This window comes from Harpia harpyja, chromosome 13 (assembly GCF_026419915.1).
Source record: "Harpia harpyja isolate bHarHar1 chromosome 13, bHarHar1 primary haplotype, whole genome shotgun sequence".
In the NCBI taxonomy this organism is placed as follows: Eukaryota; Metazoa; Chordata; class Aves; order Accipitriformes; family Accipitridae; genus Harpia; species Harpia harpyja.
In genome coordinates, this window is record NC_068952.1 from 15,099,758 (window position 1) to 15,123,822 (window position 24,065).

General features: G+C 40.3%; 2 long non-coding RNA genes across 3 annotated transcripts in view; both read right to left on the minus strand.

Annotated features, from left to right (window-relative positions):
- The window catches only part of LOC128150325 (uncharacterized), a 34,527-nt gene extending 11,027 nt beyond the window's left edge, over positions 1-23,500 (minus strand). The window contains exons 1-4 of one of the 2 annotated variants that reach the window (XR_008238025.1): positions 23,227-23,500; positions 23,026-23,082; positions 4,934-4,963; positions 3,116-3,200 (exon numbers count right to left, since the gene is read on the minus strand). This is a non-coding gene — a long non-coding RNA (uncharacterized LOC128150325). The other variant, XR_008238024.1, reaches the window with a different exon arrangement.
- LOC128150326 (uncharacterized) lies at positions 17,942-20,247 on the minus strand. The gene is made up of 2 exons (XR_008238026.1): positions 20,010-20,247; positions 17,942-19,567 (listed from the first exon to the last, which is right to left on the minus strand). It is a non-coding gene; the product is annotated as an uncharacterized LOC128150326 (long non-coding RNA).
- Positions 23,501-24,065: the final 565 nt, after the last annotated feature.

Consider the following 24,065-nt stretch of genomic DNA (forward strand, 5'->3'; position numbering starts at 1 on the left):
TTCATTTTGATTTATATTTTTTACTCTGAATAGGAATTTTGCTTGGAATTTTCTTTTTTTTCCTTAATGTTAGTGAACAGGGTTAAGTAGCTATTATGGAGAAAAGGCAGTTAAAAGCCTATTCTATGTTTTATTTAGAGAGAAAAAAAAGTCCAGTGCCCAGCAGTTTCTCTCCAGCAGAGCTTCTCTCATATTTTCTTACAGTCTCTGCAAGAACAGATTTCAAATGTGCTATGGGACTTGGATTTCTCTTTCAGTGCTTAGACTGACCCACCCCTATGAACTTTTTCCAGGAGGGTCTTCTCTCCAAACATTTAAGCAACACAAGTGTTGTATTAGTGACATATCTTAACGTATACAATAAGGTGTACAGAATAGGAAGGGGTTCACAAGGAAGAATATGTTCAGAGAATACCTGCGTGTGTGTACATACATGTTTACATGTCTATCAAACATACAACATATGCAAAAGTATACGTGTCATTTGCACGAAGTTCTTAAACTACTCAATTTGCCTGATGACACCTTCTATATACGTTGTGCTGGTGCGATATACCATTAACTCTGGACACTTGTTTTTACAGGTGATTTCAGTGCATCATGTGGTTATGTAAAAGTGATGTAGTTCCTTGCTGAAAAAAGATGTACTCATTCTCCTAAAGTCAGGGACTACTTGAAATTTCACAGTAACTTTGAACCACAGTAACACATTAGCATCTCAATTCTTCACTATTTGAAGTATGAGGTTTTCATTTAGGTTGGTCAACTTAACACTGGAGAAGGGCAAAGAAAAACAACTATGCTGGTGGGAAATGCACTTTGTTCCCTTGTGTAGAAATCTTGCTCTAGAACAAGATTTCTGGTCCAGTTTGGTTCCTGATCCAATTCTGAACAGAGCAGGAGAAGGTAAGCCTGGAAGTATTCCTGCTCCCTCAGAGGCAAACCCTCTGCTCCTGACCTAGGAAAGGGTCAGCTGTCATCAATGACTTCCAGAGGGATGTACCAGGGAGGATATTTCTTGTGAGTGTTCAACAAATGGTGCGCACGGATGGAAGCCAGTCCCTGACAGGCCAGTGAGAACTGACTGCTATAGGATCACACCATATAGAGGTGGGAGGATCACCTACCTGATTTCCCCTCACTCTGCTGTGGATACAGACAGTTTGCTGACTGAAAAGGAAACTTTATTATTTAAGCAGAGGGATATGAGTTTGTAGACCAGTTTTGCTATCCAAGTAAACAGCAAATGTAAAAATGCAAATCAAGTGATGCATTCAAGCATGTTCGGTGCTCTGTTCCCCATCGGGCATGTCCAGCTAGGCTGTCCCTTGACACCCCTGTGTACACAGGAGTCCATGTGCACAAGAAGCAGGTAGATCTGGGAGCTCACTGTGCTCTTGGATGTTCCTCAGACCTCTCTTGAGGTTGATTTTGGTACGCTTATTTGGCATCTTAGGATATTCTGCTCTGGCTTCTGCCCTACAAGAGGAAAGACTATGCCTTTCCCTGTGCTAGAGATGCACTCCTTTATGCTGGTGAAATCAGCAGCTACTCAATAAGTTGACGTTCCTGTTCCTGATTTAAGTAGAATTCAAGGACCATAATGCAGAAAAATGCATGAGAAGTTGTTACCAAGTTGTGTCAGATGTGGCTCATTGGGAGGGTAGGTTCTCCTCATCTCTCAGTATACACATTATGCATCAGTATGGCCTATTTAAGAGTTTTAGAAGTTCAGCACTTTAATTCCATGCCCCCCCAAAAATGAGTGTGTATTAGTACGCTTAGATAGTCACTTAGTCTTTCTATACACACAGTGTGAACACACAATCATAGATTAGAGAGCGAGGAAAAGTAGTTGCCAATAACTGAAGCAGGGGCTGATAAACTGACTGACGTTTTAAACTCACAAATGCATTCCTTCGGACTGCCTTGCACATGCTATCTCAATACTTCCCTCCTCCCCTTTCCATTTTATAAAAAGAAGCTGCAATAAATTAGAATTTTATGAGGGTCCAAATAAAAACCTTCACTAAAATTGAAAACAAGACATGGATGTAGAAGCATATGGAAGGTTTATGAGAGCAGAGGAGGAAAAAAAAAAAAATAATCCCAAGGCAATAAAAACCTGTCCAACTCTTTCTTGGTCTTTACAAACCAAAAATTACAAGAGACAGATGAAGAAGTTTGCTATACAATACAGTACTGGTACATCTTCCAGCAAAGAGACATTATAGTTTTCTTACTTATTCCTCTGATGCAAGGTATCCTAGTTAGAACTGCTCTTAGGACCCATTTTCTGACTTTCTTTATAAAATACTTCAAAGTTATATATGGAAATGAGATACCTTTCTGCTTTGATCCTTAGTGTAAGGGTAACCAAGCAGAAGTGGCTTCCTGGCCTTTCATACAGTTTGCTTTGGAACTAAACACTGGACTCTCTGAATTCTGTAACTAGCATTTTAAGTGTTTTAAGGGATAAAGGCAGTTTTGTTTAATTTATATTTTCATCTTTGTTCTAAACCTCAAAGTGATTAATTCTGGTCACTGTATACACAGTTTTACTTCAATTTTTTTTTCACACTACTTCTCCCATTCTCCCAACTCCCCCATTCCAGAATGGTGTGGGTACAGGATTTTGTTTAGCTAAATGATAGAGTGGCTATTAAGGATTGTTGTGCTTTGTTTTTAAATACAATACTCCACATTCCAGACATTTCTACCAGACACAGTGGTTTGGAACTAAAGAACACTGCAAGCGATGAAATTTGGGTCTGTTTCTAAATTATTGCAAAATACTTGAAGAACTTTTAGATTTTTCCTCTCTAAGATGACCCAAACTTGAGGGCTAAGCTATGGGGATATTTGTTAGGTTAGAAGTGACAATCCTGTAGTACGTTTTGTTCTATGAGAATAAATGCAGGTTCCCTGCTCAGTGCCCAAATAAGGCCTATGAACTGCTAATTTCCATTTATAGAGGACAAATATGATACCAACCAGTGACAGACAATATTATATTGGCTTAGAAGTATACTGATTTTACATTCCTGTTAAACTGATCAGTTGTGAAATGGTTAATAGTGCTAGCCATTAAATTATCCTTGCTTCTGATACCCACTTAAAAATGAATTCAAAGTGCGTGCCATGGGTGGCAAGGATTGCTCGTCATGCCCCATCCCTCAGCTGCCAAAGCCAAACAAATTCTGAAAATAAGGTGAGAAAACAAAGGTGAAGACATCCCATATCAGAGTGGGGGAGGTGTATTTACAGAACAGACATGCTCATGGTCTGGGGAGGTGGCGTTCCTACAGAAAAGTTGCCACAAAGGCTCTGTGCTCATAAGATTCACTCCAGCTTGGAAACAAGGATGTATATAAACAGCACAGAGAGAAACATCTAAAGGGACCTGGGGTTTTGCATCTTCCTTTAGATATAATCTTGCTGAAACTCAGGAGACCTTTCCTGGGAGTGCTATGACTTAATCAAACACCATGGAAATATCATTCTTCCAAAGGAAAAACAAACACAAACAAACAATATTGTGACACACAATTCATTAAGAGCCCTTGTTTGCATGGTGTCTTTCAGAAGTTGAGAAGAATGAGTATTCTTGGATCTTCTATCATTAGATAGGACAGTGAAAAGAGCATTCAGACCTTGAACAGGATTGTGCCTGACTACTACTTTATTAGAGTTTTGAATGTCCCTTGATTCCTTCTCTTTTTCTATTTTGGCCCCAATCCATGGCTCCCTGTGTGCAGTCCCGCTGACTTATTCAAGACATGCTCCTCGGGTATCTGTAGAGGTGGTGGAACATCACAGCTTTCAGATATTGAACAAGGTATTCATAATTATTCAAAGGTGGGCCATCTGAAAAACTCGACTACTGAACAAATATGAACTCCTTACACCTCTCCTTATGCCATAAAGGATGAACTTAAACAGGGTAGCAGGTTAATATTCTACAAGAATTAGCTTTAGTTTGATGTTAGGGATTTGAAAATAATGATAAAAAGTTTATTTTCTTTTCATTTATTACAATGGCTGTAACAAGTTCTGACTTTTTTCAGAGTATATTCATAATAGATATTGTTTCACCCTAATTATTTTGCCACACAAAATACTCACACCTAAATACTGTCACAATGAAGAGCACTATAGGGAAGATCAAGCAGTCCTGTGGGTCTCTTAAGGTCTTCTGGACCACAATCCCAAGCAAAGATAGGAATCCTTCTGAAGCATGGTGCCTAGCCAGACTTCACACCTTTCTACAGTGGCGTTAGGTGGCAATGAGTCCCTTTCCAAGGCACACAGTTCTCCTGGGTAAGGCATAAGGGACCAGCACTCCATTCAGCTCTAAGGAGTCTCCCGAAAGGAAGATGGCTAGAAGTTCATCATTGTGGACCTATCCCACAATTTCCAAAGGCAAATCTTGCCTCTATTCCTTCCCCCTTCATCCCCTCCACACAGTTTATGTTGCCTGCTGCCCCAAACATCTATATTTCCCCCCCCTCTATGAGACATGTAAGACAAGTCTAAACACAGCTGTCAAGTTCTAAAATCAGCATCAAAGCTCAGTAAAAGCAAGAGGGAAAAACAATATGCTTTGTCAAACAATACTGCCTCAGATCTCAAAGGGTTATACAATGAAAGTAATACCCCCTTTGAGTTCTGTATATGGCAAGCATTACCTAACATCCTCAGTCAGAACCCCACTGTTTATGAGGTGATGAGAATAGAATACAGCTCCCTCTTGTCAGTAGGACATCTCCACTGCGCTGCAGGAAATTTTTTTGTTATATTTCAGATGTATTGAATCTTCTAGACATTAGAAAAGTAAAACATGCACTGTGCACTCTGGAGCCATCACCTCTCTTGGTCAGCTCATAGGTTTTCCAAGGTCACAGAAAATAGTCTTTTACATCATAAGTCTTACCTTTAGGGCATTTTTCTCCTCCACAGGAACCTGAAATGATTTAAACAGATTTATCAAACCAGAAATGGAAACATTTATATTTGGAAACATTGATATTTCTAAACATTTCTTATTTCTTTCCTTCCCCACTGATACTGATTCCCAGTCTTTGAGCCATGTGAAGTGGTTTAAAAGTTACTTCTCAGGAGAAAAGTTTGCCTGCTAAATCACCCCCACCTCCCCACATGGTTAAGGCTTTCTGCTGCACTACCGGTATTACTATTATCACTATGTATTTGTATTTATATGTTTGTGTGTTACATATTCATTTTTTCCTACACAAGTCAGCTTTTTTTTTGTTTTATAGACATCAATTTTTATGGTTAGTATGAATTCTAATGATGATCTAATATGATCACCTATTTAATATAAGCTACAGAATTCACCAGTTTGTTGACACTCTGGTGACAGTATATTTCTTCAAACTGCAATAAAGAGGCAGACAGGCACCTGAAAAGCTTTTATTGGAAAGTCCATTTCTTCTCTCAGTTGAGCTGCCAGGGAGGGAAGCTTAGACCAGATGTCACAGACCCCCAGCACCTGCTCTTCAGGTGTCTGGGGTGAGCCTGGTCCTCTCCAGAGCCTCCCCAACGCTTTTCTGTGAAGGACCCTAAGCCACTGTGTTGGCACAGAGGCAACAAGTTCAGGAGAAAAAAAGAAAAGTATGTTGAATGGCACAACAAGACTTTTTTTTTTTTTTTCTTTTTTTAAACACACAAACGACCAGGCCTAAAGGGTCTCTGAGTGGGCAAATAAACCTCAACATTTGCTCACGTGCAGCAGGACAGATGCAGCCAGATATGTGTTTGGTAACACTGCCACTCTTCAGCAGGGTGAGGGTCTGCTCTTTTATCACAGACACGTATGGAACACTTTTTGCTGCCACTCCATTTCAGTTGACACTTTACTTTTTACTCGATAACAGCGTGTGCAATACTCCATACTGCAAGTGTGAGCAAGGAATGGGAAATACACCTAATGCTGAGCTACTGTTATCATATATTCCCTGGAAATGGGAACGGGTTTGCAAGCATCACAGCAGACAGTCCTCATTTCAGATTATAGAAGAAAGGAGAAGAGACAAACTTAAGACTAAACAACACAAACAAGTTTTCTCCTGCAGAGAGGCCGCAAGACAAGAGCATAAGCTGTGTTCTTCCTGCTAGGTTACTCACCAGGAGACAGAGACAATAATCCAGCAGCCATAGTATGTTATTTAGCAATAAAGAGATGAAGACCACTGCTTGCCATTCTCCCTCTGTACAGTCCTTGCTGTTTTTCCTCAAATGTACAGGAAACCTTCTTCAGCACAAGAGGCATCTGCTTACTACATAGAATCATCCGGGCCACCCTTGCACTGCATAGTCTGTTAAAGATGCAGGGGGCTGGACATGGTGACAAGGAATGAAGACACCCAAGTTATTCAGCAATAAAGGCAGCTTGATGCTCCTCCACTGTGAACAGGTGATTCTTCAGAAACAACAGGGGAGGAATGACAGACTTTTTAGGGTCCAGGCAGGAAGAATATTAGTATTTTAGCTGGTCCTCAATAAAACAAAAGTGGAGGAATAAGAGGAAAAAGATCACTTTTCTCTTGGTTCAAAATAACTACTCTGTGGTGCCACATTTCAAAGTCTACTCTAGGTGAGCATCCCAGGCGATCAGCCAAATAAATATATGATTTGAATATTCCAGAAATACATACACTTTCCTCAGAATGATTCTTTCCTTCCTGTTGTGAAACCCACTCCCTCCACAAGTGAGGGGCTGTGCAACTACGAGCTCCCTGGGACTGTTTCCCCATCCATGACATCATACCATGACCAGCTTATCATTGCAAAATGCCTGGAGTTCCACAGAGAAAAAAAAAAACCACACACACACTACCCTTACCTCCACCTCCTCCTAGTGCTTGGCTAGGCTTGTAGTTCTCAGCCTGGCTTTTGCTGTTATACCCAGTTTGAGCCTAAGCAAATTCCAATCCACTCCTCCCTCTGAGGGTCCCATTTATTTAAACAAGTGGGACCAGAATTGCTGTACTTCCCAAAGTGCTGTTGCAGCTGAAGCAGCTTATAAAGCAGTTCTGCTGCAGGTAGCAATTAAAAACATGCAATGGGGAATTTCACGCTGCAGAGGGGCGAGAGCAACACAGCAGCCATTGCTAGAGCTTCAGTACTGGCAAAGTCAAAAGCAACACTCAGCTGCTCTGTAACTTCCTTAAGTCAAAAGACTATTAGCTGGAATTGTTGCATAAACTTAATAACAGGGTTTGTTTGTTGTTTTTTTTTTTTTTATTTAGAGGCTGTCCCACCATTCTATTATCTGTCATTAATTTTCCATATGTTCCCCTCAGCACTGCTCTTAGGCTGGGTTCGGTTTACAGAGTTGGATCAGATTTCTTTACAAGCCAGGACATTTGCTGGCTTGCTTACTAGCTTGAGGCCAGTTGTGTTTGAGTGAGGCCCAAGCAAAACGAGTGAGATTTGGTGACTTTCCAGTGACTAGGCACCAAATCTGCATGATCCAAGGTTGTTGGTTTTTAAAAGTTTAAAATTTTTAAAGTAGAAGTTCTTTCATTATTTCAGATTATTTTTTTAAAAACAGCTGCTGGCTGATACTTGCTCAAATACTGCAGCATCCCTCTGCTTACTATAAAGCAGAGCTTTTTGTTCTGTTTTCTTTACACTAACCATAAGGCAACAGTTTCTTGGTTATCTATATTTTTAATCACAGATGGGCAAATGCACTGGTATATTTGGAAGAAAGAAACTGATGAGAAGCAGATCAATGAACCGTTTTGTTTCCAGTATTTGTACTAGATAATGAAGTCTAGTGTTTGAAACTCTTTCTCTCAAAGGCATGCAGATTTCACGTGAAACCCTCCTCTAATTCAGATCTGACTTCTAGAAACATTTCTTACACTGTCACAATCTGTGAATCAATAAAAAATAATTAAAAGTGAAGTGTCCTTCCATCCAAGCCTTAAAAATAAAGAGTACCTGAATAATCAGTGATCCTCTAACTATATCCCTGATTATTTAATTCCTTTTTTTTTTTCTCCCTGTTTTTAGCTTTATTATTCTTGGCACACCTGAAATGTATTTTAAATTATTTGGGACAAGGACTATTGTAAATTGCCAAGAATATTTGGGGGCCTTATGGAAATTCTAAAGTAGAATTGCAAAAGTAATTTGACACTGAAGGACCTCCAGACCTTTGAAAATCCCCCATTTTATACTCCCCACCACATATGCACAGAAATTTAAGGTAGGTAGAACCAGAGTACAGTCCAAACATGACACAAAATGAAAATACCAGTATTAGATACTGTGTTTCAGGTTTAGTCAAACACAGAGTAGCACGTTAGTAAGAAGTAGTTTGAGAATACCTTGAATGCGAAGGGATTCTCACAAAAGTGTACATCTTGTCTGTCCTTAGCTGGTGCAAAGACATTCCCTGATTTTGCTTCATAAATTTAAGCAGTGTGGTATAGCTGTTGTAACAGATGGCATGTGAAAGTTATATGAAAGCTGCATATAAATGTAATATTGTCCATATTGTTATTAGTAGTAGCACTTATCAAGGTAACCAAGCACAAGACCCTGTAGACCTAAGCATTTACATAAATACAGATAAATATTTTGTTCTGGACACAAGCAGTGTGAGGTCCCACAGAGCTGAAAACTGCAGCTCCTGACTGCTAGGAGTGTGCTTGTGTGCTGGGATCCAGAGATTTTGGAGGCAGAGAATATAGATACCCCACAGAGAGGGCTGAGCAGGAGCTGCCCATATTAGCCATTAGGAAATGTGGAGGTTATTTGACTTAGCTTAAGCCTCTCTGGAATTTAGTCGCCTATCTCAAGGCAGAGATCTCCACCCTCCTCCGCTGCTATCCAGACCTCCTCCACCAAAACAGTAAGAGAAGTGGGTGCTGTTGCTGCCAGGCCTGTTTTACTCAATTGCTACAACTGGACCACGCCCTCAGACTGCGGGAGATTTGGGCTCAGCTCCCTCTAGGCGTGAAGGGATTTGAACCTGTATTATTCACACCTGTACTAAAAACAATCAGGCTGTATGTTATCCTGCTCTGGAAAGTTCCTCCTAAAGCTGTTTCTTTTGGCATACTTAGGAAATGAACCTAAGAAAACAAACCTAAACTAAACATCATATCACCTCTTTTTTATTTTTGTCTTTCACATTTAATCTTCTTAAAGGGACAATTTATTCACTATCTGAGGCTATTTACAAAGTAAATACTTCCTTAAATACAGCACCATTGCGATGTCCTAAACTGCATGTGCTTCCCCACAAAGCAAATTAGAGTTTGATGAAAGAAGGGTTAAATAAATAGTCCAACAGAAAGAAGAGAGAGAAACTACCATAGTCAACTCACTCAGGGCCTGGAAGTGTTCTGCAGAACCCAGCAGCTCATCCCACCAAACCACAGGGATGTCCTTTTTCTTGTGTTTGCTTTACGATTTATGACACAGGGAGGAAGGGAAGGAGATTGGAAGAGGGGGACAGGTGAGGAAGAAAACAGGAAGACTCAGTGACGAAAGGAAAAGGCAGATTTGCAAGTCATCGGCAAAAGTGCAGTTGTTTGGATATTATACCCTGTGGTAGGTCAGACAGAGTGTAAAGAGGAGAGGGGACAGTCCACATACAGCTCTCACTGAGATCCCTGCAGAGATCAGAACTACTGCAGAACCACCAAATAACCCCCACCACCCACTAAATGTGGAGCTGAGAGAGAAAAAAGAAAATTAGGGGGGATAGCTGGGAAAGAACAGTCACAGGAGCCAAGAAAGGGCAAGATTTCAAGGAGTCTATGGTGTGAACAGCATTAAGAGCAAGTGATAGGTAAAGAAAGATGAGGTTGCAAAATAGACCTGTGACTGGGTCAGGAAAATCCCAGTGGGGGATTAACTACACACTACGGGTTTCTGTGCTTAGATAATACAAAAAGCTTTACAAACCAGATTGTTGGCAAAACTTCATGAGTCCCACAATGGAATAATTAAAATAAAAGCTGTTCACTGAAGTTATTTTTGGTGGGCATGTTTGGATCACAGAGTGCAGTTGTTGAGCACAATATAACACATGCCAAAAGTCCTATTATGTGCCTGCCACTGCGCCCTGCCATACTTGGAAATATGTTCAAAAACTTTGGTAGAGAGTCCTTATTGGCTTCACACTTGAAGGACAAACCAGTGCTACACATTTCAGTTGGAGGTCGCAGTGCTGATCCTGAGCCATTTCTCCAGGAGGCAGAGGCCTTCCCAGTTGAGTCCAGGCAGGGAGACATTTGCTCTGTGGCAGACCTCAGAGCAGGCAGGGGACTAGTCTAAATGGGGTATTCCTACTCAAAATTCATACATAGATATTCTAGAGTGACAGGGGCATAGAAGTCAACAAAATTTTATACCATGTGGTGACCTTCCTATCTGATGAAATGGGGTGCTCATACCAAAATACCTTCACAGCTGAAACAGGCTGGCAAACCAGATGGTAAAACATTTAAGACCCATTAGAAAAATATCACCCCACTCAGGTATAACATTTTTGTTTTCTTGAAGTGGAGTTCCTCAAAGGACCCTGCAGATAAGCCGGGTGCTTTTCTGAATGTTCCCGAACCACATGCTTTTTTCCTGAAAAAACACATAGTACAAAAGTTGCTGTAAATGGAGACAAACAGAATACAAAACGAGTTCTGAAACAACAAGTGTGAACCAGAAATTTCAGAGGAGGAGACAGAAGACACCTTTTGATTAAGGGTATATCAGGCCCAGAGGCTATAATTGCTTGTATGGAAAACTGCTAGACATCTAACCAAATTCAAACTTCTTTAAACCCAAACACTAGGTATATAGCTTGAAGTGGCTGAAGCAAACTTGAAGCATTGCAAGAAACAACTGTCACTACCCATCTGCCAGGGACCATCGCCTCCTGGGAACAGAAAAGCAGAGCACATACCCAATTTGTTAACTGTTCTAGTGAAACCATACCCACAGTACAATACTGCTTCTCCCCTGCAGTAGACCTATGCCGGCAACTTTTTCCTCAGGAATGTCTCCTTCCTTCAGCACAACAGCTCCTGATGACTCACAACAGGGCAAATTGCTTTCCTTTTCTCCAAAGGTTATTTTTTCCTCAACACTTGACAATGCAGGTTGACCCTACTTGCTGTTATGCAAATACAGCCTCCAGACAGTAATTTTCCAAATCAGGCTTTTACTGAAAAAGAAAAGAAAACAATCTGAGAAGGTCCTTAAAAAGGAAAGAGAAGAGATACATGTCTTTACTTGTTGAGTGTTTGGGGTTTTTTTGAGGGGAGTGGTTGTAATTTGCCAAATTCTTATTTAAACACCTTAGAATTACTTAGCGTTTAACTCAGCCACGAAAGTGTTAACTAGCGTACGTATGAGGGCTGAGACCAGGTTCTTGAGAACTGCTGTATTTCTGTCATCTGAAAGTAAAACACTGGGTTAGGAAAATCCAAATGGTGGCTTCATCCTCAGAATGACAGCAGAAGGAAAAATATTTGCACTTTTCTGCCTCTAAGGAGAAGATTGGAAAGGAGCAGTTCTCACAAGACACTCCTTTGTTCTCTTGACAGCAAGAGCTATACTGCTGAGACTGCCTCCAGTCACACGTTACTAATACTCCAACTTCTCCTGTCTGGAGCCCGTGCTGCAAATATTGTTTTTCCCAGAAATCACAATGTTCATTGGCCTTATTTTGTGAACACCAGACTCCCTCTGCTCCATACCTCTGCAGGTGATTTCTGTTCAACGGGTTCTCAGAAGCTACACAGCAGAGCCAGGACTTGTCTAGAGTTTGCAGAGACAAAGTCTTCCTCCAGCTGCACTTATATAGCTCTGTTACACCCTCCGTTGTCATGGATGTTATTTTGTACATCAGAAAAAATGATCATCTCAATAATCTCTACTGATCTTTTTTTTGTTCAACATCTGAATCTGAGACTTCTGGGGTCAATTATGACTTCCTAAAAATGCAGCCTGGATTCAGACACACTGTTTTCTCTGACACTGCTTCTCACTATTCTTAAAAAATAAATAAACATCTATTAAAATAACCACACTGCTCTCTTTCAAATCTTACCTTGAACTGCTCATTTTCTGCAATACCCATTTAAAACGTTAACCGCAGTACAATTACTGCTGTGCTTAGGCTGTGCTGATCAGTATCGCTGCGTTTGTACTCCCTCCTCTTGTCTGTCTCCATCTCCTGACTCTTTGTTGTATGTTTAGACTGTGAGCTCTTTAGCACAGAGATTGTCTTTACCTTCTCAGTTTGGACAGGAGCTAGCACCATCAACCTAAGTGCTGAACTAATATAAAGGATTAACAGGGAAGACAGCTTTGCTTTGTTTATGAGTGACTGGTCTACTCATGACATGTTGGAGTTCGTTGTGCACAGATGGGAAAAACATTGTTTGTACAAGAGACATTAGACATCAATCTGAATTTTAATCTACAATGTTCAAAATTAGAAATTATTGTGAATACTTTGATGTCTTGCTAAAATTTGGGACATCTTAAGAATAATCTTCTTTAAATGCTTTTGACATAGCGTATGTCATAAATACCACTTCCAAGTAAATCTTTTCAGTTTCTTTCTTCTCAACTTCTCCTGCCTGGAAAGAAGTATTGATTTTGAAAGATTCAGGGGCCCCAGACTCAGGGCCAGATTCTGTTCTCCTTGGCAGGTCTGTAAAACCAGAGCAAGTCCACTGACCAAAGCTGAGCTCCAGGGAGGAAAAACAGTATTTAACACTTTTATGGGTCCCATGCTTTGTTATATTCTCACCTCCCTCCACAACCTCTTTAAAACACAACACCAAAATACCTGACGCTTACATTGATCAGCTCATGAGCAGCATGGAGCTGTGTGGGAGCACCCATGCTGGTGAGAGGCTCCCTCACACTACCAAGGGGCTGTCAAAAGAAACGGCACAGCAGCTCAGCCTGTCTGATTTGGTAAAGTTGCTAGAGATAGACTCTCTGCTGCCTTATTTATTTTCATACTGCAGAAATATGAGTTACTGTGGTAAAAGTTTCCATGGAGTGGGAGATTCCCAAGCTGGGTCTTTGGAGGTTTTCACTTCTTGCTAGCAGGGCCTGGGTGCAGTTTACACAGACCAGCTGATGGGCTCCCACATTGAAACCAGCCAGCCAGTTTGCACAAGTCTCTCATTCTAAAATATGTGTAATTTATTTGAGTTGATAGAGAGGATAAGAATCAACTGTCTGTCTCCCAGTTAATAAAAAACATACAATGAGAGCAGAGCTCTGCCAGCATATCTTGTTTACCCAAAAATGTTTGGCATTAAATGTGAAATCGGAAATGAACTCATTATCTGATTATTTTCATTTTGAAGAATTAAGTGCTTTGGGGGAAAGGCTTGTCTTAAACAGTCCACTCATATGGATGACTAATTGCAAATACATATGTCTGAAGAATACAGCAAATGCTCTTGACTCCCAGGGTAGGACATAGCACTATCAATTTGGACAAAAAAGTTAGGAGTATCCTCTCACATGACTTATTTCAAAACAGAAGGAAATCCATTTAAGCTAGCAGCATCATGCCCATACAGGTGAAAAGAAAAAAGTTACAAAAAAGGCCATGCCCTGTAATTCTTAGCCAGGCAATATGGATAAGAAGTGCTTAACAATTACTTGTAGTATATTTGCCCCTTCCCCTCCAAAAAGATAATTATATAGCAGTATGGATAGTTATAACTTTCTAGATGTAAAAGTATGTTGAAAACAGGATCCCTCAGTGGTATAAATGAACATACCTCAGTGAAAATTAAGCAAATGGAATCAGATACCCATTCAGGGCTAATAATGTTTTAGGAAAACTTCCCATTCTCGCACCAAACCCAGGTCACTCAGGATTAAGAGAACTGCTTTTAAGACAGCCCATTGGGCTGCATTCTTTTGTTTCTCTCCTGCTGCTTCTTCACTCCATTCTCATCTGTTTGATCTCAGCTTTCAGTGTTTTCTGGTTAGCCCTCTCCGTAGCTGGCTCAACAGCTGCTGCTCCTTCTAGGGTTGCTGAGTGCCTCCTCTGTACTCAGAATGCTGCTTTCTTTTCCTGTTGGCAACTGGGGTGAATTTCAGAGAGGGTACCATGGAGCCCTCCACCGTGTGTCAGCACTGTGCAAGTTAAACAAGCATGTGTCCTCCACTGAACATTTGGCTCTTTCTTTTTTACTCCAACTGAAATATCCCCATTCTCATGTGCCCTGTGAACCTATCTGCAATATCACAGTGTGCATGGCTTAAACTTCCCTTTCCTCTTAACTACATTTGAATTTTTTTTTTTTTTTTTTTTTTTGGCTAGCCCAGCAATCTAGAGGCAAAAGTACATTGAGTGGTGTCCAGGAAGGCAGCAAACATCCCAAGATGATTCTGGGCTGCCCAGCAAGCCAACACATTGCTTCACAGGCTGTGTGTAGCATAGGCAGGGACAGCCCAGATGCCTTCCCTCCAACTCAGCCAGTATGCAGAGCAAGTATCCAACAATTAGTCAGCTGAATCACTACACACTTGGTCCCTATCACTCATTTCAGATATCTTTACAGAGCAGATGCAGTCAGGAATGAGAAGTTACCTTGTCTGGGTGAATAGCATTAGGGTCTCCAAAACTCTGCAACTACCGTTTGTGATTCTTCCTCAGTCTATGTTCTCCATTAGTTAGGGTGGACGGGGAGAATACAACTCCCCAGAGCGCGCCTTTAAACTTAAGTAATTTTAAAGGACAGATCCCATCAACTGCAATATTCACTCTCTGTGATCACATAAGAATGACACAGTATTTTGCAGGAAAATGCACAAATGTAGGTAGAATTCTAAAAAAAAAAAAAAAGTATCATTGCAGATATAGCCTATAAAAGAACATTATGGGGAAAAAAAACCCTGAAAATGTTATGTTCACACCAGCAAAGATACACATTCCCAGCCTAATGCTGATGTGACAATTTCCAGGTACTCTTGTTTCTTCTCTTTCACATAGCAGTGCACACACCAGAGCTTGCCTTCTCTCCAACAGCTGGTCTAAGGCAGTGGAGGGTCACCGGTACTGTTCTGTTTCAGTTCCTGGAGGCTCCCTGCTCTGGCAAAATGCCACACTTCCTGAGCAGCTCTGTCTTGCCCCAGAAGCTGAAGAAGTATTCCCTCTTTGAACTGTTAAACTTTCATTTCCTATCTGATGTTGTTGCAGCATGAGCAGCATTTTAAAGTCTATTTCAGTGTTTGCTCTTTCGTCTTCAAATCTCTGAAGATCCTATTTTGGATTGAAAGGTACAAATGAGCATGAACTTTGTGAGTTCTTTGGTATGGCAAATGTAAGCTTTTAAAACAAGGTATTTGAGGTTTTCTGTCCATTAAACTATAGAAAGTAATTAACTAGGAAGTGTAAAGTTAGCAAATGTGAACACAACAGAATAGAGTGTTTGACTCTCTTTTCATTCCAAATGAAATGGAAAAGAGGAGGAGTAATAACTTTCTCAAAGGAATTTGTCACATGTTGTTTGCGCATATCTTTCACATCTTGTTCTTTCACAGCCTGTTAGACCCTGGAGTTGAAGCTGCATTCTTCAACTTCCTTCTGTAATCCAGACCAAACCATGTCACCCATAGCTGTGTTTTTATCTCATTGAATACTAAGGTTTTCACTGTTTGTTTGGGTTTTTTTAATTATTATTAATATGGTGTCTAAAATAATTTCTAAGAAGTTGAAAGTTACATCTGCTCTCCACATTACCAAAAACGTACAATGGTGCTGGTTTCCGTCACTCTTGATGTTGCTGTTACTGACACCTTTCAACACTTGTAATAGTGCTAAGTGTTTATCTCATTAAAGAAGTGCAGTCAAAAAAAAATGACCATCACCTCATCACCATCACCATTGCTGATTAAAGAAAGCATCTTGTTGATTAATGTTCATGCACAGAGAAGAGCAAACTTGTCCTAATATTTTCATGGGCACAATGTCACCAGGAGTCTTTTCCCATAGTTTCTGCTTTTTAAATTATTTCTCTCAAATTCGTTGGCTTTAATCCACTTTTGGGTTGGGACTGCAACTTTGAGCTGGTCCTGTCACCTGCTCCCTTCTCCTAGGGAGAATGTGCAGCTGAAGACCCAGTGTGGCTTCTGTCAGAGTTAACCATAGACCCCTAGTTAACTTCAATCCTTAGCAAACCACTTCATTTATTTCTAACACACTATACCGTGTCACGCAGGCGTATGTAGTGCAAGACCATTTCCTTCCCTTGCCTAGCCCTGTAGCCAAATGGGTGCAGATATAAACAGCAGGTGGGAGGAGGCTACAGTCTTCCTGAGGAACAACTGATCGATTGGTCTGGCAGCAGCTACCATAAAAGACACTAGGCAGATATACAGCCAACGATGGGGAATTAGGGACTCACTCATTGATATTTTAGCTGTAATGTAAAAATTCAGTTTGGAATGTTGAATGAAGCAATATTAAGCTGAAGTCTCTACACTATTTGTATATTTTCATCTGTAAGTTTTGTATGTCTTTGAAATGGCTTCAGCTTGTCCTAAGTGGTAATGCTAATCTATTTTGTTTCATACAAGCTGGAGGCATTGAGAAAAGTTACTTTCCTCTGCTACTTCATCTCTAAATGTGCTAGGTACTGAATCACAATGTCTCTCTGTGAATGTAGTTTCCCTCTTTCCAAAAAGCTGGATCAGCAGAAATACAGTTACCTATTTAAAAAAAACAAAAGCCATGTTTTCAGGATCCATTGAGGCCGGTAGGAATCCACCTTTTAGTATCAATGAGCTTTGGCTTGGGTGCTTGCTGCTGGATCACAACCTCATTTTCACAGTGCTCTCCTTTCTCTTACGGAGCACAGTACAGGACACAAGAGGCAAGCTGCACAGGCATCTCCAGCTGCATGCCTGGTCAGTAACAACTTGAACTGTTGGCATCACAGCCTGAATAACAGTACAGATCTAGCAGTTCAACAAGCTGCGTGTCCACTACTGTTTCAGTCTGTCTTCAAGGAGTAATGGAGAGGAAGGGTAACAGTTGTCAGTCCTCTCTGTTAAAGGCTGATCTACTCACAGCCTACTGTGTTATGGCCTTTGTTTTTCATGATTTTTATTCTCAAATATTGCATTTTGTTTTCCTGATAAAAATATGGTCAAAAGTATTGTTTGTTAGCACCTGGCATATTCAGTGGGCAGATTCCAAATTTACTGGAGTGGTTTGGTTTATTGTACTTTTGGGGTAGGGAGAATTGGCATGAATCAGCTTTTCCATCAATAGAGTTTCCCACATCTTCTGGAACCACCCAGTAAGTGGAGGTGCATGGGTTGATTTCCACACTGCTGCTGTTGTTGTTCAGGTTTTCTGTGATTCTGCACTCATAACTGAATGCCACATGCCTAGAGAAGGGAAGACATTGAACCAAAGATCAGACACACATGCCATCTCTCACAAGATTTTGCAATTTTTTGTGTTGATTTTTTCCCTGTCATGTTGCATGCTGAAGTGTGCCATCAACTTTTTTTGCACATAGGGTATTTTCTGGTCTTAGTTAACCAGCTCCTTAGGGACTCAGGTTTACTCAAAATATAAAGCAGACACTACTATGACAGCCAAATACACTGTCTCAGAGAAACAGCAAATAAACCGATCCCATTTGTCTTCAGGTTAATTTGGAAGATGAGGATATGTAGCAGAAAACACGTCAAGTCCTGTTGCATGCTCTTGGGAAAGTTACGTTACATTAACCCCACTCCATCTGCAGCTCTGGAACTTGAGAGCAGAAGCAGAAATGACCAAGTAGCTTCCAGCTGAGTAAGCACACATTTTATACAGCAGCTTGTTTTAATAAAGTATTGTTCTCTGTTATATTGAGGATCCAAGCACTACAAGCAGCACAAAATCAAAAAAGTCTATGGAAAGTTTAAGGCTCAAGCAGAATAATCATATTTATTACTGTCAGAATTTACCAACAGTGCCCACAAAGGCACTTAAAATGGAAATCTGTGTCCTGTGCTGAAGCATCACAAATGAAGCAAAATACCAAGCAACTTCTCAGGTTGTCTAGGACACCTGCTCATTCCACCTCCTAGCCCATCTCTGAGGATAGCACTAAATAGTGAATGAATTGAATTTAGACTGCTGCTGAGGTGCAAGGTTAAGGACATATGAAAAAGATGCATTTTAAGATGAGCACATTAAGATTTTATGACACTTCAGAGTGCCCTATGCTTTTCAGAGCAGTAAAGGACATGTAGCTTCTTCTCAAAAGAGATTATAATCCATATTTGCAGATGATTAAAGAACGTAACTGTAAACGGAGGTGAAGAAAAAAAAGTAGGGTTAACATGAATACGGAAAATTGTTAATAAATAGAAAAGCCCATATACAGGGCAAATTAACCATTTCTTCTGTATTTCCATAAGAAACATAAATGAAAAGTTTAAAAAAAAATTAAAAAAATCTTCTGGAAATATCCACATGCAAGGAAGATTGCAACCATATGAGATTTGGGCATTGCCATAAGTCAAGGACACATCTGAACACATGTAATGGCTATTCTCATTAGCCTTGATGAGATGAAGTGTATCAGGAAAGTTCACGTTAGCAGTCCCATCACAGTGGCATGTGTGTTGCACAGATGAGAGCTGTCATAAATAGTTAAGTTTTGACAGGCATGTTTTGTAAACCCTCTTAAGCTTTAGATGAAATGATAACAGGTTCTAGCCCAGGTGGCTGGCTGTGGTGGCATGGACACATTTGAAACAGTGGCTTAGCCTGTACATCACATGTTCATTTTTCCATTTTCCATGTCCTTGTGCTACAGGACATACGAGATTGATACCCTCAGCTCTTTCCAGTCTTACACAGTCTGAATTTACAGCTGCGGTCAAGCAATCCACTTGATGTCTTGTTTCTAAGACACACTGTCTCTCTCTCTCTGTCCATATTTCTGTTTAAAATAGCAAAAGGTCTTCCCCTTGCTTTGCATGGATCTGTGTACACTGGTAATTCTTAACATTTGCAAGCCTATCCGCCTCTTTTTCCCCTCAAGTCAACTACAGAAATGACAGTGTGACTCTTCTGCAGAGAAGCCACACACAGCTGCAAGACACGCTGATTACAGAGGGTATTTCTACCAAAGCACAGTCTTTGACAAAGTGCTGCCGCCTGCACTGTATCGCAATGACTGTTGCTCTCATTGATGCCTCAAAGCATTTGGGTTCCCACATCAGATATGAAAATGAATAACCATTATTTCTTCTGCAGGGTAGCTGCAATGCTAGAATTGCATAAATAGCATATAGTAGCCATCGTAGCCCAATCTGGGGCCTCCTGTCAGATTTTATGAACAGAAGAGGGTTGGGTCTAGTTGATAATATGGGAAAGAGATGAGAGGGGAAACCCCCAGCACGGCAGGAACTGGTGTTAGTGAAACAATAGCTGGAACTCTGAGTCATTGCTGAAGCAAGGTCCAAACATGAGCATCAGAGGACACACTGTACCGCAGAAAGAGCCAGCTTCTGGATAAGTTGCACACAAGGAGACCTAAAAAATGTTTAATTCTGAAAACGTTAAAAATCCCTCTACACATATTTCAAGAATGAGATCAATATACCCCAGGTGGTTTTAAATTTGGTAACTACATTTTGCCATACTCCAGCAATTTTAACTGGATTTTAGCATGTTCTTTGCTTTTCTGTCTTCTACAATGGTAGAGTACTGCACCTTAAGCAGTATTAACTAATAATTCTCTGTATTCACTTACCATAGAGCAAATGAGTGCTTTAAAAGCATTTCCCGACTTAAGCCTTATGATCATGCAGAAAGTTTGAGAAGTCTGGTAAAGACAAGGAAACAGAGTCCAAGAGCTCTCGGATTTGTTGAAAAGCCATAAAGGAATGTTCTGTTTGGGGCAGGCAGATGGTCTGATTATGTGTGTAGTATGATCACAAAGCCAGGAGGAAAAGAGAGAAAACACTGAGCTCACCTGTCTGCCTAAGGCCAATCTTCTTGTTTTTTAATGCAGCTCTTGCTCTCACTACCTGAGTGAAATCATACTTGGAGAGAGCGTGTCCTTTAGGTCAGAGCCGCAGTCACAAGACTGCCTTTTCTCTCTTGCCACAGAAGGTTTTGCATTTCAGGAGTTGATGAAATGATCCCTGCATAAGGTAAACAGGACTCAGTTCAGCTGAATATAATAGATTTACCCAAGATTTCAAGTGAACACTGAGAACTGCAAAGCACTTTAGGTGAAAAGCTCAGTTTCAGGGGAAGATATTATTCACTGCAGATTTTTAAGAATGAAAACACCAGCTGAGTCAAACTATTCCAAAGCCAGAATATTTTATGTATGATCAGCTTAATAAATGGAAAAATGTGTAAATCTGCTCCTTCTAGAGCATTATAAAAATGACATTACATAGGAGATTGATTTCCAGAGCTCCCAGGGGTACGGTCTCTTTTCCTGATGCACATGTCTAAGCACCATTAACACTGTTACCAGAGGGACAATATACATGTCAGTATAAAGTACATGATCAAAACCTTCTGAATTACAACTCCCTAATTAGTGTCCCCGTGTCAATTACCCCATTCGGGATGTCAAATATTTCATGAGGATTAAATTTCAAAATACGCTGACTCTCTGTTTGATATATAAAATCCCAAATGGCTGCTCAACATGTATCAGTGTTACTATATCACATACAGCAGGTAAAAGATTAAACAGTCTTTCACATACCTCTACAATTTTAAGCTACCATGCTTTTGATAGCATTTTATTTGGCACCACAGTTGCACTCATATATTTTTACTTGTGGGGATACTTACTGTGCAAAATGGGAGAAAAAAAAGTTTCACATTTTCAGCCAGCATTTTCCTTTCCAAAATAGCAACAACATTGTAATTCAATACCCAAACTGAACCTCTCTGACCCCTGAATCTAAAACTGAAGGGTAGGGGAGAGAAGGAGAGGAAGAAGAAAGGGAGCTCTACAATGCTGATGTCAGAGAAATCTTTGCTTCATCGTGTATTCTTCACTGCCAGGGAGTAAAGAATGTACGTGTATGCAGCTGGGATGTAAGCGTATCCAGTTGGAACTGTTTTGGCTTTCAGATTAAATCAAGCTTCCCCTAAGAAATCTGGCTTTCTTGATATACATCAATATTCAAGTTCTAAAACAAACTTGGCCTCCATCTATTAGAGGAAGTAGATCTCCAGGTGAGCAAAATAACACTGAGCTGATTCAACAGGGCAGAGGCACACACCTAAAATAAAATCTCTGTGTAGTCCCCAAACTGAAGTGTTTCCAGAATGAAGATGAACCAATGAATCAAGATCTAAATTATTTTACACCTAGGGCAGCTTTAATGCTTCACAAATTGAAATCTTTGAAAGTTTAATGTTTGGTTTAACTTGTTAACCTTTCCCTTAGTTATCACTTTTTCACTGTCACTTTTCCACAGATACCACAATCAAAAAGTGGTTGCATAAAAATTCTCTAATAAGCAAATTTACTGACTGAAACCAGGACAAAGAATATTAATTGACTATTGAATAAAATGCACAGAAAGCAACTTTTGAGTTTATAATTGTAAATACTGTTTCAGAAACTCAGCCTTCGCAATGACACTTGTCTATTTTAGATAGAAACAAGTACTAGCAAGAGTAATCTGCTCATATTTTGTTATTAGACCACACAATAGACTGTTCTTGAGCAAGCAACAACCCCAAAATTAGTCCCAGAAACAATAAAGTAAATAATTTAAAATATCAAAGGAAAGAGGATCATGTTTGGCTACAAAGAGGCAAAATACAGCAAATAAGTTGCCTATTAGAAAGAAATATCCAGAATCCCAACCAAGGGCTTCTTGTACTTCATTTGTGCTGTAATAGCATATGGAGTGGGCTAAAGGTAAGAGATTAGAAAGAGCCAAATGTTATTAAAATACAAAGGTCTAAACTATAGTGCCTTTTAAGATCTCAGTCCAGCCTTGAGAAAAGGGGAGAGGAAAAAAAAAAAAACACCCCCCCAAAAAAACCCCAAACAAACAGAAAAATCTGAATGAAACCAAAATGCCTAGAGCAGCTTTACACGTTCATAAACTACATTTTACCAAGTAATTTCAAGGACATTTTCAAAGTCTTGCAGTTAAGCTCCTGCCCTTGATGCTCTCTGTAAACGGGAACTCCCTTTAACCCACCCCTGTGAGTGCTGCAAACCACTGAAGACAGGGAATCTTTTATTAGACACATGCAGAGTGAAAAGTGCAGTGTGGCTCCTCCCTGTGCTCTCATCTCAAAGCAGACCCTGAACACAACTCCAATACAAATATTACAACCACCATTGACATTTTCCCATTAAAATAGATCCCTTTTCCAAGTTACCTTTTTCTTACATTTGCTGTTTCACACCAACTCTATTAATAAAAGCCAGATATCATTTTCACCCTCTATTACCCTTTTTAGTGGTGCCTAAATTCACTGAGTCATCTGTGTATACTACTCTTTAATAAGCCAAGGTCAATCTAATTTCCTCCTCCTAGTGCTCTCTCCCCCACAACTTCTTCACGTGTTTCAGCTTTACTTTGAAGCGACTTCCTTGCCTGGCATGCTAAAATCCAGAAACAGAGTGCCTATCATTATGACTGCAGTTCATGCCCTGACTAGTCACAGCAGAAGGAGAATTAGACTATAATCGCCTAAACAATGTAGAATCTGTAAATCAAAACCAACCAGCTCTTTTTGGCATGTAGATCAATGAACCAGCGTAGGGGTATGAAAATCCAAGCAACTTTTCTAAGGTAAAGTCAACCTCAGCGTACGGATTTTTTCAGTTTGGATTTTTTCTCTCCTCTGCCCTTCACCCCCCAAAAGCAAGTCTTCAGAAAACAGTTTTTATTGCATCCTGAAAAACAGCAGCTTCTGCTGGACTAGAGGGCAAAATAGGCACACACAAACATAAGCTTAGAATACAGGCAGTACAGAGATTAAAAACAACCTACCTTTAGTACTACCCTGCCTAGCCTTCTTGATGGTAAGGATGTTTGCATTACTTTGCTCTAAATATAAAAACAAACAACTGTGGCTGCTCTAATCAAAGGAGTAATAACATGTTGCCAAAAAAATTCACAATGCATCAGAACATTTATACAGACTCTAGAGTTATTTCACTGAAGAAACACAAACTACCCATAGCCACGTACAGAAAATATTCACAGAGAGTCAGAGGAACAGAGTTGCGCCTGATGGAGTAACATAAAGTTTCTTGGCATGGAGCAATAATTTCCATAACACAGTGCATAAGGGGTTTCTGCTTGCAGAAATAAAGCCCTATCATGCTGACTGATATGTCATCATGCATGCAATTTAACTGGGATAGCCCAAGTCCCACTGAAGTCACTGACGCTTCATATTGTAAGTTACTTGAAACCTCACAGGTGTACAGGGAGATCTCTTCCAGTAACGCAAATGGGCCTAAATATAATCCTCCAAAGAAGGGTCCATAAGATCAAATTTTTCCTTATCTGTCCTAAAGAAAAACACCAAATTGAAGGATTATAAGAAAGAGTTTTAAAGTAGAATTTTTTTCTCTCTAGTTCTCTTTGGTTGCTCAGCTTTGATGTCTGCCAGGTTCATTGTATTTTCTGGGTTTTGTTCCTTAATGGCTGCAATTCTCCGGGAAAGGGGGAAGGTGGCAGAGGCCTATCTGCTGACCACATACACCCAATATGTGCTTCCCAAGGCTTCCTGTTTGTGACGTCTCCGAAGTGGAAAGTTAACAACTCTCGTAAACAAAAAATCTGTAATCCTAACTCCTCCTTCCACTCAATTTTTCACGCCAGTGTGGACCAGTGTGGAAAGAGGGGGCCTCTGGAGTATCAGCTTTAGTAGATGGGGACACGCAGAATAGTGTGAAACAGTTGGAAGGCCAGGTTTAAACATGTAACCTGAAACACTGGAAACTAGAACTCACAGCGGGGCTTAGCAACAAAATCAACAATATAGGCAGCGCATGACATGTGATCACCAAAGCAGAAGCAAG